Source organism: Vombatus ursinus, unplaced genomic scaffold (genome assembly GCF_900497805.2).
Source record: "Vombatus ursinus unplaced genomic scaffold, bare-nosed wombat genome assembly UNPS02014848.1, whole genome shotgun sequence".
Classification (NCBI taxonomy): Eukaryota; Metazoa; Chordata; class Mammalia; order Diprotodontia; family Vombatidae; genus Vombatus; species Vombatus ursinus.
Window position 1 is genome coordinate 4,050,099 of NW_020954626.1, and position 12,674 is coordinate 4,062,772.

The 12,674-nt window shown below is 43.8% G+C and overlaps 1 long non-coding RNA gene across 1 annotated transcript; it reads right to left on the reverse strand.

The window, feature by feature from the left end:
* Positions 1–8,986: 8,986 nt before the first annotated feature.
* Positions 8,987–11,784, reverse strand: LOC114027056. Its single transcript, XR_003567200.1, has 3 exons — positions 11,435–11,784; positions 11,172–11,255; positions 8,987–9,253 (listed from the first exon to the last, which is right to left on the reverse strand). It is a non-coding gene; the product is annotated as an uncharacterized LOC114027056 (long non-coding RNA).
* Positions 11,785–12,674: the final 890 nt, after the last annotated feature.

The following is a 12,674-nucleotide window of genomic DNA, read 5'->3' on the forward strand; positions in this document are numbered from 1 at the left end:
CCGGGTGGGCGTCTGTTCCCTTCTGTGATCATCTCCAGCAGCTTCAGTTGGTAACACAGAGGGGAAGCTTTGGAGGAGCTGCACTAGGGAGGGAAAAACTCTTTAAACAAATCATTTCGGTGTCTAATCAATTAGTGTTTGTGTAGTCAAGTGCCATAGATTTAACAGAATAATCGTTAACCGCCCTTGTCTTTATTTGACCCGCAGACACCTAGAAGATTTAAAAATGAAACTTTTCTGTTTGCAACTCCCTATCATCTTCCTCCATTCCTTTTTCTCTTTTCCCTTTCTCCCTTCTCCTCTTCCTTGCATTCTCGCCCCACCTTTTTCCTTCTCCATTTTCGTTTCTGTCCTTCCTACGGTTCTGTCTCCCCCCTCGCCCCCCCGCCCCTCTTCTTACCTTTCCTTTTTTTTTTCTTTTTCTACTCCTTCCACCCCTTCCATGCTCTTTACTCAGTCTGTGGGACTCCCTGGCGCCTGCTTCCCCAGAAAGCGGTATATCCAATACTATTTAAACTACACCCTGCCCAGAGTGGCTTCTGTGGCTAGCAGAATTTCAGCATTACCAGCTCAAGAATCAGGTGGCCAGCACAGAGAGCCCACCTAGGATCTGACCCTTGTTGAGAGAGGTCCATGCAGAGGGATAGAAAATGCACAGAAATGCACCTTTTCACTTGTGCCTAGAGCTATCGGCTACATTCTTATATAAGAAAGACATTTTATTACCTTCACACAGGAAAACTGACGTCCATAAATCTCTTTCAGAGCAGGACCTATGGATTGCATTTACATATATGGTATTTCTAATCCTATAAGGGGATGATGCATGCAATTTGACCCCATTTGTTCAAATAGACCGACAGAACCCTCCTATTTCCCCCCAGAGGAATCCATATATTAAATAATACCTGCAATCTGAGGTCTTCAGATAGATCACAGAACACCTACAGGTATGCAGCAGACATAGGTAGACCTAGTTTATGCCTTCCTACTAAGAGAAAGAAAAATAACGTGAAGTGAAGGACTTGAGTTCTCTCTCCTGGTCTCCCATATTCAAGACTTCCCTTGAGCAATACACAAGGTTTTCCTTCACCCCACATTCAAGGCAGAGGACATGACTGACTAAGCAGACAGATCCTGTATCTATAGTCTTGTGGAAGACTTGTAGTCTGTGATTACCCTCTTTATTCCATCCCAGCCATCTATTTTTGGAATTCTTAGCTTTTTGGTGAAGAAAACAGTTGGATCTCCAGGCCCTGGTTAGTCATTAAGTTTTTTAGATGGATGAAAGGTAATGAGCTCAGTGCCTGTGGAGCACCTCAAATGGAATAGGGAATGGGGGACCCAGGAAATCTTAGACCTAAGTTATTAATATGAACCTGTGCTTAGGTGGAGGGAGAATGGGATAGGGTTAGGAAAAAAAAATGAAAGGTAAGGTGAAGGCCTCCAGGCATCACTATTTTGGATCTTAGAGCCCTGATCTCTGGAATCCTGGAGTCTTGAAACTCCAATTCAGGATCAGTATGACCAGAAACCAGTAGGAATCTCAGGAAATCATTCGAGGGTGGCAACAGGAAGGAAGAAAGAGGAACTATTCTGAGTAATAGAGAGAATGAGCAGCCTCCAAGGCAGTACACTGATTTACAGACCCATTCCCCTCCTGTCTAATCCTGATTGCAACTTGTCTTGTAATTTTAGGGAATACTATGGCAACAATGATGGTGAGAACAGCAATAATTACCTAGGTAATGATTTCTTTAACTAGAACAGCCATATTTTGGTCAGCAGGTAGCCTTGGACAATTTGTTGACTAAATGCTTGGCTCTCTTTCAATGAGAGGAGAGCTAAGAAGGACCATCAGCCCTGCCATCACCATCACTGTCACTCTCATTCTCACTGTAGTCTGATTTTTCACCTGAGCCTCTGATCTTAAAGAATTTGGGCTTTCTTTACTGTTCTCCCATGTGTTCTGAAAAGGCTTCTTTGGGGTAATTGTCATCTAACTAAGAAAAGTCTCCTTTAACAAGATGATTACAATGTACTTGACTAATGCCAGTATTTTTATGTTAAACATACATTAATCTGAGCAACAACAACAAAAATCAATATTGCTAACAATACCTAATCAAAGAAAGAAAGAAAAAACCCAAACATCATGTTTTTAGTCTTTCTCATCCTTTTTATTTGGCTGTTTCGTTCTCTTTGGCCTTTCTATGTTCTTCAGCCCTGATGCTCACCCCTTGACCTTAGAAGTCTTTTCCTGCTACGGAGGTTTTCCCTTAGCCCAGCTTGGGAGATCCCAAGAGTTTTTCTATTCCCCTAGAAAAGACTGAATTTCCTGAGATGAAGTTTTCTTTCTAGTATTCCCCCCTCAGCTTGTCTTTAAGTCTAAGCTTTTTTTTTTTCCTAGCAAAGCTGTGGGGATCTTTTCTTGGGGAGAACAATGTTACCCAAAGGACTCCTGCACTGGTTGATTGTCAGTAAATTCTGGCCCCTCACTACATTCTTCCCCAACAAAACACAGTTCTGTCCGAGGATATGAGCTCTGAACCCCAATGAGATCGGGAGCCCCATATATCTGGGCCCAGTCTTCCCGCCCCTCCCAAACTCTTAGTTCTTCCCATTGCTTCCCAGATTCATGCAGAACACAGCTGGAGTCCAGTTAGGGTTTCTTGTAGAGAGTTGACATCCCCCCCCCCATATTGGTGTTTTCCACCTGGAAGGAACAAACCGGAGGGGTTAGGTAATGAAGGAACTTAGGAGGTTTGCAAAACACTGTAAATAATTTAGTATTGTATTTCAAGGAAAAAAAATAGCTTTCTTAAATCATCCCCACAATATAAATTGCAGACTTACAGTATAGTCCTGGTAAGTCTAAATTTTTAAAGGAGCAATATTCAAAGAGACATAGATGTCTGTATTAATTATTTATTCGCCGGTGCCTTCCTTCGTTTCTAACTTATTATTAATTAGGCGCCTCTAGTCTTTCGCAGAGAGCTCCACAGAGCCAGTTGCAGCTTTAAATATGAATTAAAAGCAAATCCAAGCTACTGTAATGCGAAAATTATTCCGTGTCTTGCATGGCAGAGATGAATAGCTATGTGGATCAATACTGCGAAACTATGCTCCAAACGACAGGGTTATTGATAGCTTATATTAATGATGTTAATGATGGAAAGAGGAAAACAACAACCAAGCCGACTTAGAAACTTTTTATCTGCTGAAACCCCGCAATAAAGTGGGAAGGGGCAGGAATTAAGGGGCTTAAGTGTAATAAGATAATTATTTATGAAACCGGATAAATGACTTCAGAGTCTGATGCTTTTGAACTTTACGCTCTCGACTCCTCCCTGACCGGCCTTCAGCAGGGGAGACTACTAAAACCCCAGTCCCTAGGGACCTAGGGGTGTGTGTTTGAGCAGGAGGGAAGTAGGCGGCCAGTTGAAAAGAAGAAAGGAATGGTCAGCGTGCAGTTCGGACTCGGGGCATCCCCTTTCTCACAGCAACTCAGTTAGAAGCAGCTCAGATCGGGAGCTTTCTCTTGGCGCCCGATTTCAACCCTCTCATTTCAAAAGAGGGCTAAGATGCGGGAGCCATGGAGAGAGTTAGCTGAGCTAGCTCCAGAGGAGTCCCGTCTGGGGTCAAGGCCTAAGAGCCGCCCTGCAAGCCCGCGGCTAAGTTTAAATCTGTGAGCTGCCTGGGGAATGAAGCCGAGGCTAGCAGATGGAAGGCGACCCAAGAGAGGAGCAGATAGACACCTCGTCAGTGCCCACGTCTTCCTATCAAGGGGGCACTTTTTCTAGGGAGCATTGCAGCGCTTCGCTGTGTCCTGGGATCCGGACTCTGAGCTGTGTTACTTTTTCGGACAGAGTAGTTTTGGGTACTAGCATGTATTTAGAGCCAGGTCAAAGAAAGCCACCTTTGAATGACCCCTAGGTCCACTCCCTCCCGCCCCCCAATCGCAGGCTCCTCTTCCAGTTCCCCGGCCCTGACTTTAATATCCTCCTCACTGCCTTTCCAGTTCTTGCTGCCTGCTCAGCCCAGGAGAGTTGTGAGGGTGTTTTTTTGGGGGTGGTGGATGGAGGGGCGGGCACTGTTAGTAGTTGGACAAATAGATATAAGAAGCTCCGTTGTAAAAAAAAGGGAGAAAAATTGAGAGGTAACCTCCTCAGGGCTCAACCACCACGCTGGCCTACTTCCCTCATGTAGGAGGTCACTTTCAAGGATCCAGGCTAAATTGGGACCCTGGCAGCTCGGATCCGACTTTCCCAGTCTTATCTTTTCTGGTTTCCTCCCCACATGCCTTGGCTCCTTCCGCTGAGCAAGGTTCGACCATTTCATCAGATCCAGGACTCTCTTCTCTTTCTGGCAACCAGAGACCCCTCGCTCCCTATATGGAGAAGCTACTCCTTTGCCCTCTGCCCTCGAAGGCTGCCCCCAGATATCGACCCAATATCCTCCCGGAGGGCTTAGGGCTGCTAAGCAGTCGGCCTGTGGAGAGTGAAGAGTTAAATCATGACCCCAGAGGAGCAGCAGGAAAGGTCAGACCCAGGGGGTCATCAGCGGCCCCTGAGCTCCCTTCACCGCTTGCTTTCTGGCTCTCCATATCATTGCCCGGTCCCCTCCCCCCGCCGTGCCTTGGACCCCAGTAGCCTCGCATCCTGGTCCCTAGGGTTCTCCTTTTAGATGGACTTGAATGTATTCACCAACTTTGGAAAATGGTTCACTATTTCTTTCCTCCCATCCCTCCACCAACCAAGTTGGATTTGGGAAGAAATGTCACTCATTCCCTCTCCTCCCACAGAAACAAACAAAACGATCGAAAAACAAACAAAACAAACCGAATATCCCCGCCCCCGAAAACAAAACAAAACAAAACCCCCAAAACAAACAAACAAACAAACAAAAACAAACCCTTGCAGTTAAAGGCACTGGATGGCCTTGGTGGTCGTGGGAGTTGATTGATGGACACAACTGGTCAACATTTGGCCTCAGGACGTTTCAGTCAGGCAGAATTGGTTAGTTCTACCCTCTGACCCTTTAAAATTCATGAAAAAGTTTTGTTTTATTTTATTTAATTTCTTTAAAAACCCATACAGAAGGTGTGTTAATTGCCCTGGTTTTCAGCCTGAAGGAGAGGTACACCAAGGACTGTGCTATAGTGAAAGATCTGGCTAGCTGGATCATTGGAAAAATAGAAACCTCAGGCTTTAAAAAAAAAAAATAGGGCATTTGCACTCCCTCCCTTCCCAAATTTGGACAAACAAGATTTTTGTCTGAGTGTTGGGTTTGTTAGACTGCCGTAATTGTGTGTGTGTGTGTGTGTGTGTGTGTGTGTGTGTGTGATAGGAAGCCTTCGAGATTTCAAAGAGATCTTTTTGAGATCCAAAAAACCCCAGCGTTCTTTGAGAGGAGGGGAGAGAGAACTGGGGATAGTGAGGGGAGCTACTCAAGAAGTTCTTGGAAAGCCTTGTAGGCTGCCCAAATTCAATGGTGATCTGTCAGTTTTGCCTGCAGCGTTCTTGAATTCCTGCCTCAGGTGGAAGATCTGGCACATTTGTTCCAGAAGAACTTTATTAGGGGCTGGAGAGCTCTGCGTTCCAAAGCAGTCTACTACTGCTTTGTTCTGCAATCCCCAAACACTCAACTACATTGTGGGTTTTTAATGTCTGATTATATAAAGAGAATTATTTGTTTTTTAAACAAAAGAACTGCCCTTCACTATAGTAGGTGTTAGCACCAGCCACTTCTGAACCAAGGAATTATGGAATTTTCCGATGGGCATACTGAAGTGATTATCCATCCGAAGTAATTAACCCGGTAATTCACGCAAACACACGCCCACACACAACCTGCTCCTGCAGAAAAAAGCGGTTTCCTCTCCTCGAAATCATTCACCTTGGTTGTCCACACAGATCAAGTAAATGTTTCTGATAATTGTTCAGCGCCGGGGCTTCATTTTGTCAATATAGACAAAGCCCCAATGCTACATAATCTCCTTGAAAACGGCTCTTATTGGTCAAAGTAAACACAACAGACACTGCAAAAATCACTTGATTCTAGGAAAAAAAATCAATATCAAAATTAGATTTATTGTCCGCTTATATGATTAAAAATGACAAAGTGTTGTCTTTTATTTTCATAAAAAGACAGAAGACTGGAAAAAATAATTTAATAAAGAACTCAGCTCGTTCAATTTGCTTGGAAAAACCAGTGGGCCAAGGAGGGGTGGTTAGAAAAACACTCTGAATGTGGTCCTCTGTCTCCTTGGTGGTCATTTGGTTGGAAACAACGGTGAGGGCAAAAGTTTGTAAAACTCCAAAGTTTGGCAGCAGGTGTGGAGTGTGTCCAAACTCCTTCGTTTGTTGTGGGACTTATTTTTGAAGAAATCTTGCCTGGTGGGTATTTCTATCACTCTTTGTGATAGAAATACCCCATTTCCCCATTTCCATGGCTAATATGATTGCCTGGGTTTTCAAAAGTTTGCTAGCCCTTGCAGCCTTCGGGTGTGAAGAAACTGATCTCACAAGTCTCGGATTCCTGTGGCCTTCTGTTACCCTTTCCCCAAGTCCTCGGTTCTCTATCTCTATGGCAGGAAAAATCCCAGGAAATTTTTTCAATAGTCTCACAATCCTAAACTGCAGAATCTTCACCTGAAATTCAAGCAGCCTCTCCCTAACTATCAAGGTTCCCTTGCAAACACATGTACCTTCCTTCAAAGGCTTCATGAAGCTCTTCAGACTCCAATATAAAAACACCCATTGACCAGGAACAAAGGTCTGGTTAGTAGTAGACAGGAGGTTTTGCTTATTTTAGGCTGGATTCAAGAAGCTGTGGTTAGTTTCACAAATAGCTTCCATGAATGTGTTTAATCTGTATTCTATACATGCTCACATAAATAAGTGAATTTACATAAATGACTACAGTAAATACAATCACACCTGTCAGTAGCTTCTATAATGTATCCCTTTCTTAAAGATCTATTTCTGCCTCTTATCTAGAAACACCAAAGAGGCAGTGTGGGATAGTGGGTAGAGGGCCATCTCTCTGGTCAGGAAGACAAGATTCAAGTCTTGACTCTGACACACACTTGTTGGGTGATCATGAACAAGTCAGACAACTTCTCAATGTGCCAGGCACTCCTCTAAGACTACAAGCCGAAGATGAGTTGTCTTATTAAGTGGAGAGAGTTCCCACACAGATGAAATCAAAAGTCTGGACCAAAAGAAAACATACAGACACAAAGACCCACACACCCCTACTTCAACAACTTTTACTGGAAGTTCTCTGAATTGGGTAGCTCACAGTGCCCACAAGGCTAAAGTTTTCTATCCGATGATCAGGTATACACAGATTCACAAGATTAGCTTTGCTTTATGGCCACAATGCGCACCCCTACTGGGGTGACTATAGTATGGCAAATGCATGGTCATGAAGAGACCTTATGCAAGAGACAATGCGGCTGGTTCATCTAAGATCTATTATCACCACAAGAGGCAAAACAACATGAAAGTCAAAGGATCATGGATCACCTGTATCGTCTGTTCAAACAAAAGACAGCATAGAGTCCCTAGTGGGCCCCCAACCTCCTGGAAATGCATGACCAGAGAGTGTGTGAAAATGCCACAATCACATTAATGAAAAAAGAACAAAGCAAAATGAACAATAAAGTTGTGTATTTGGTTTACCAAGAGGCAGACATCACTTTATGGGTTGGGGAATGTTCAAACAAACAAACAAACAAACAACAGCAATAGAAAACCAAAAAACCTAAACAGCCCACTCCCCCCCAAAGTGAAGGAGGGGCTTTGGTGCCCCCTGGGGGGCAGCTCATTGATACTCTTTGCTTGGTTCCATTTGCCCTTTAAAATTCCCCTGGAATGTAGGCTCTTCTTCTTAATTACTTTTAAAGTAATGGCCACGTCACCTGCCCAATCTATGCTAGGTCTTAAGGGAACTTAGCAGAGCACTTTCTCCAGGTTTGGTCCCCAATAGAGCACCTTGGCAAACTTTCGAGAGCAGAGAATCTTCAGAGAATTAGAGAATCTTCAGAGGGGAGGAAATGAGACTTTTTCTTTTCTGGAAGAGGGAATCTAACCAGTCCTGGCTCTAGCCTTGGGAAATAGTTTGTGGGAGCTGACTGTGAAGGGCTTGGGAAAGGGAAGCACAGAGAAGAGTGTGGGTTAGTTCTCTTTCCACTTACTGCCAAGAGTCAAAGGCATTTATTCTGTACTTCATTTATTCTATACTTCTTCCCTGAACTGGATCATAAATAGCACACCAACTCTCTTAGGGAGACAAGGCAGGCACTGCCCCCCAGCTTTTTTCCCTAGGGTGGTTTACTTTGGTTTTTTCTCCCAGTTTCTCTGCTTGGCTTTCTGATTCTCTCACAAAGCCCTGGGCCAGCTCCAGAGCAGAGAATGTGTCAAAGTTCAGGTTGCCTGTAGGGCAGAAAGAATCCTTTCTGGCAAAGTTGCCCATTTGTTGAGTGGTCCTGCACAAAAAAGGCTACCATATTTTCGTGGTTGCCCAGTTTGAACCCCACAACCTTTACTGCTTAAAAACAAAACAAATGTATAGGAACTTCCCTCCTTCCTATTCTAACTTCTCTATTACCTGGTTTCACAGAAATAAAAAAGTAGACTTTTAGAACTTCAAGGGACCAGATATTATCTAATCTTACCCTCTCTTTTGACACAGATAAGGAAAATTGGACCCAGAAAGATTATGTGACTTGTCCAAAGTCTCACAGCTTACTGAGTGTTCTGGGGAAAGAGGCCAGATCTCCTACTTTAACCCATGCAGTCTCCTTAACTGGACTAGGGATCTCAATGTAGGGCAATTTAGACAATTATAAGGACAACTCATGCAAAACAAACAAACAAACAAAAAACTTCCCCTTCCCAAATCAATTAAATGAATAAAATGTATTAAGTGGTTTGACTGGATTTAATTATCCTAGCAAATAAAGGCCTTAGGTTTTTCACTTTGCTGATGTAGACTTGATTGTTGTATTATTGTTGGTCAAGAGTTATAGGTCATTTCTGTTCTCCCTACCTTTGCTAGGGACTGAAATCAGGTTCCCTAAACTAACCTAGGCCAGTGAAACCAAATAGACCCAATTCAAGTGGGCAGGTCTTCTCCAAAGTGGTCGAATCTTTAAAGCCCAAGAGGGCAAGCCAACTCACGTAGAAGTGCCAATCTTTATGCATATCCACATGTCTGAATGTAATGAATACGTCACCACCAATTCCTGGAGAGAGAAGATTTCATTTATTTAGTTTTTAGTGATGTCTAACCTTCATTATCAGTTCTTACTAAGTGCAGAGAAAGCCCAGTATTTAGACTTCTCTCTCCAATGAATACAATTGCCAATAGAGTTCTCTGTATCAGATGAGTGCTAATTTGCTGTGGCTACATGTTGGATAATGAAAGATGTAAGCAGGATCAATAAAAAATGAAAACACTTTTACTTACATCTTCAGTTACTGTTTTAAGAAGTGAATTGTAGCCATTCAACAAAACTAAAGCAATATCTACAAGCGCCAAATACCATCAGACGCTGAGTAGAAGAAAATCTGTCTGCCCACAAAGACCTTCTCTGGTTTTCCTGGATTAACATTTTCTCTTAGTGTTGATCTGATATTGTTATTAAAATAAAATCAACTGGCTATTAAAAAAAAGAACACAATGATTATGATAATTTAAAGACAACAGTTTTCTTCCTTTTATTACTATTGTTTTCTATTTGGAGTAAGGGTCGCTAAACTCTTTGTAACTGCAAAATTAAAACAAAACAAAAACAAAACCCTGACACATCCTATCAAACAAGGAATCTCCCTTGCATAAAATGCCTGGGTAGGCAGGTACCCTTTGACTACCTACACAGGCCCAGAAGTAGTGAACTGAATTCCGAGGAATTGGACCTACACAGACATTTCACTCTGTAAAGTTCAGGCCTTAAACTCCCGTTTCCTAGAATAATAATATCTCTCTGCGGCCCATCCTTCTCTACCTTCCATCTCCAGTTACGTCCACATTTGTTTCATCTGTTCAATTCGAGTCGTGCATACGGTATGTCATTTGTATTACATACATATATACGGGAATCTACGTGCCTTTGTATTTGCCTCTTTTCTCTAGCTAGATGCGCAAGAACACACAACACACATCTGGTCCTTGGGACATTTCCCAAGGACTCATCTGAGAATCCTTCTTTCTGGTTTTATGCGTTTTATTTTTAGACACTAAAACTGAAAAGGAAAAACAAAAAGACAGAAAAAAAACTATTCAGAAGAGCGGTGTATAAAATGAGACACCACAAAACATCACACACCAAACCTGTTTCATTGTGCCAAGCTGCTGAGGCAAATAGTCGAAGAACGAGTTACAAATCAGTGTTTTACTGGTTTCTACGGTTTAAATCCCTCTATCCCCTCCGCTCTGCCCCCCACCCCTCCTCAGTGGAAGCAAATCTATCTATATTTGTCCTTAAAAAAATAAACACGAAATTAGCTGCCGCATGAATAACATTCGACAACTGTTTATAGCGCTCATTGAAAGCACCGGAGAAAACAAACATCTGCTTCGTTAGATAACCAAATCCTAAAAATATTAAGGGGCTACAGTTGGTGGGGAGAAAGACTATGCAATCAAAGGAACTGGGGGAATTTCGTCTCCCTGGATTAGCATAGAGATATAACAAATTCGCATATGGTAATTTGTGCTCCGAAATTTAATCTAGCTCTCTACATTTCTAAAGTGCAGGTGCATTTGTATTGAGTACTATTTCTCATGCTAGAATTAGACACTAAAATATACAAGTATGCATCCGCTGTTCATTCGATGGTAGAGCTCCGTGTACGTTACGCACACACTGGCTACGCTAGCCCTTCCTGCGCTCAGTTGCTACTTCAAACTCGAAAGCAGAGAAATTGTCAGTTGCAGGAGCAGCAAACTGACTGCCGCTGGGTAGGAGCTCCAACTCAGCTTTCTGAGCTCATGACGCGGCTGCTGACCTCTGCAGAGCTTTAAACCTTGTTTGCATGTCCACTAAACTCAGCTGGGTGCCAAATGTCACCGCTCCCTTTCACTAGCCTTTCTGATCACCGTCGCCTTGAGCTCTTCCCCAAGTCTCTTTCCCCTCGCATGCTCTTGTTAGATATGCTTACCCCGGTGAGTCGCGGTGCGTTAGCGGATTTCATGGCAAGTTGCCTCTTTGACATCCGATCAGGTTCGCATCCTAGGATTGCCCCCTAGGAGGGAGGGAAAAAAATCAATCTGCATAATTTTAAATGAGAAAGAAAAGAGGTGAAATAGGAAAACCTCATTTTATTCTCTTAAAACTCAACCACAACCTGCTTCCCTAAAAACACACACACATACTCATGCATACTAAGAAAAATTAATCAAGAAGACATGTCGCAGGTGATACCTTTTATTGGACTCATATAAAGAGAAGGGGCAGGGGTGGCCCCCTCTGTGAAGCCCTCTTCTGCAGCCCACTTCGGAGCAGGCGAGCCAACAGACCGCTGGACAAGTCCTCCGGGGTCCGGGTCCGCCCAGGCTGCTGAGGGGTTCGAGGTCCAGGAAGGTCGTGAGGTGAAGGGTGGAGGGAGGAACAGGCATCTCCCTCCCCCCATCACGCCCAATTTGTGAGCTGGGTCTAAGCAAAATAAGCAAACAAAAATTCCCTCCAGCGCCCTTTGCTCCATCTTTAAATCCGGGGAAAGATCAATTCTTTCTTTCACACACACATTTCCAGCCATAAATAAACAGCTCGCAGCTAAATCTGAAAGAGAAAAGAGAGAAAAAGATGGGGAGGAAAAGAGAGAAAGAAGAAAAAAGAGAGAAAAGAAAAAATAATCATGATAATCAGGGGTTTTGTCTTCTCTCCTTGCGTCCTAGGGTAGTTCTTTTTTGGTCAGCCTAGCCCTGCATTTGAATAGCTGCCTGGGCTTGTTAAGGACCTGGGAAAGCTATGAAAGGGAATCACTATGCAAATTGTCCCAGTTACAATCGAAAGGTTCGATCCCGAGGAGCTGGCTAACGGAAGTTGATGTCAGCTATCTGTGCATTAGGGCTGCATTTACCGCCTTCGCTGGGCCTCCGTTCCCCCTCTCGCTTTTCATTTTTTTTTTTTTTTGCTTATGTGTATATTATGAGTCTGTAATTAAAAAAAAAAGGAAAAGAAAAAAAGATTAAGGTAGTTTCGTCCTTGGCGCTATGTTCTGGTGGTCAAAGGTGGGAGGAGGAGGGGTGAGGAATGGGGGACATAGGAAAAGGTGGGGTACTGTATCACCACTGGCGGGGGTAATTCTTCTGCAGCAGGTGTTGGTGCTGCGTCTGAAATCAAACATTTATAAACGGTTTTTTAGCCCTTTTCAGGACTAGGCGTCAGCGGGAGGTGGGAGTGGGGGGTGTCTGCATCCGCCTGCCCGCCTGATCCTACAATGCCGGCTGCAGATCAATACCCTCTCACTGTAATCCCAGTAATTGTAGGGCTTGCAGCTTTTATTTTAAAGAAATAGGACACTAGAGTGCGGGCGGCCGGGGGAGCGCTACTTGCACCCAGGGGTCTGAGCCCCTCCCAGAGCTGTGGCAGCCAGCCTCCCTCCCTTATTCCCGCCCCCGCGACGATCCGGCCCGAAAATCTTGCTGCACCGGGGACTGGA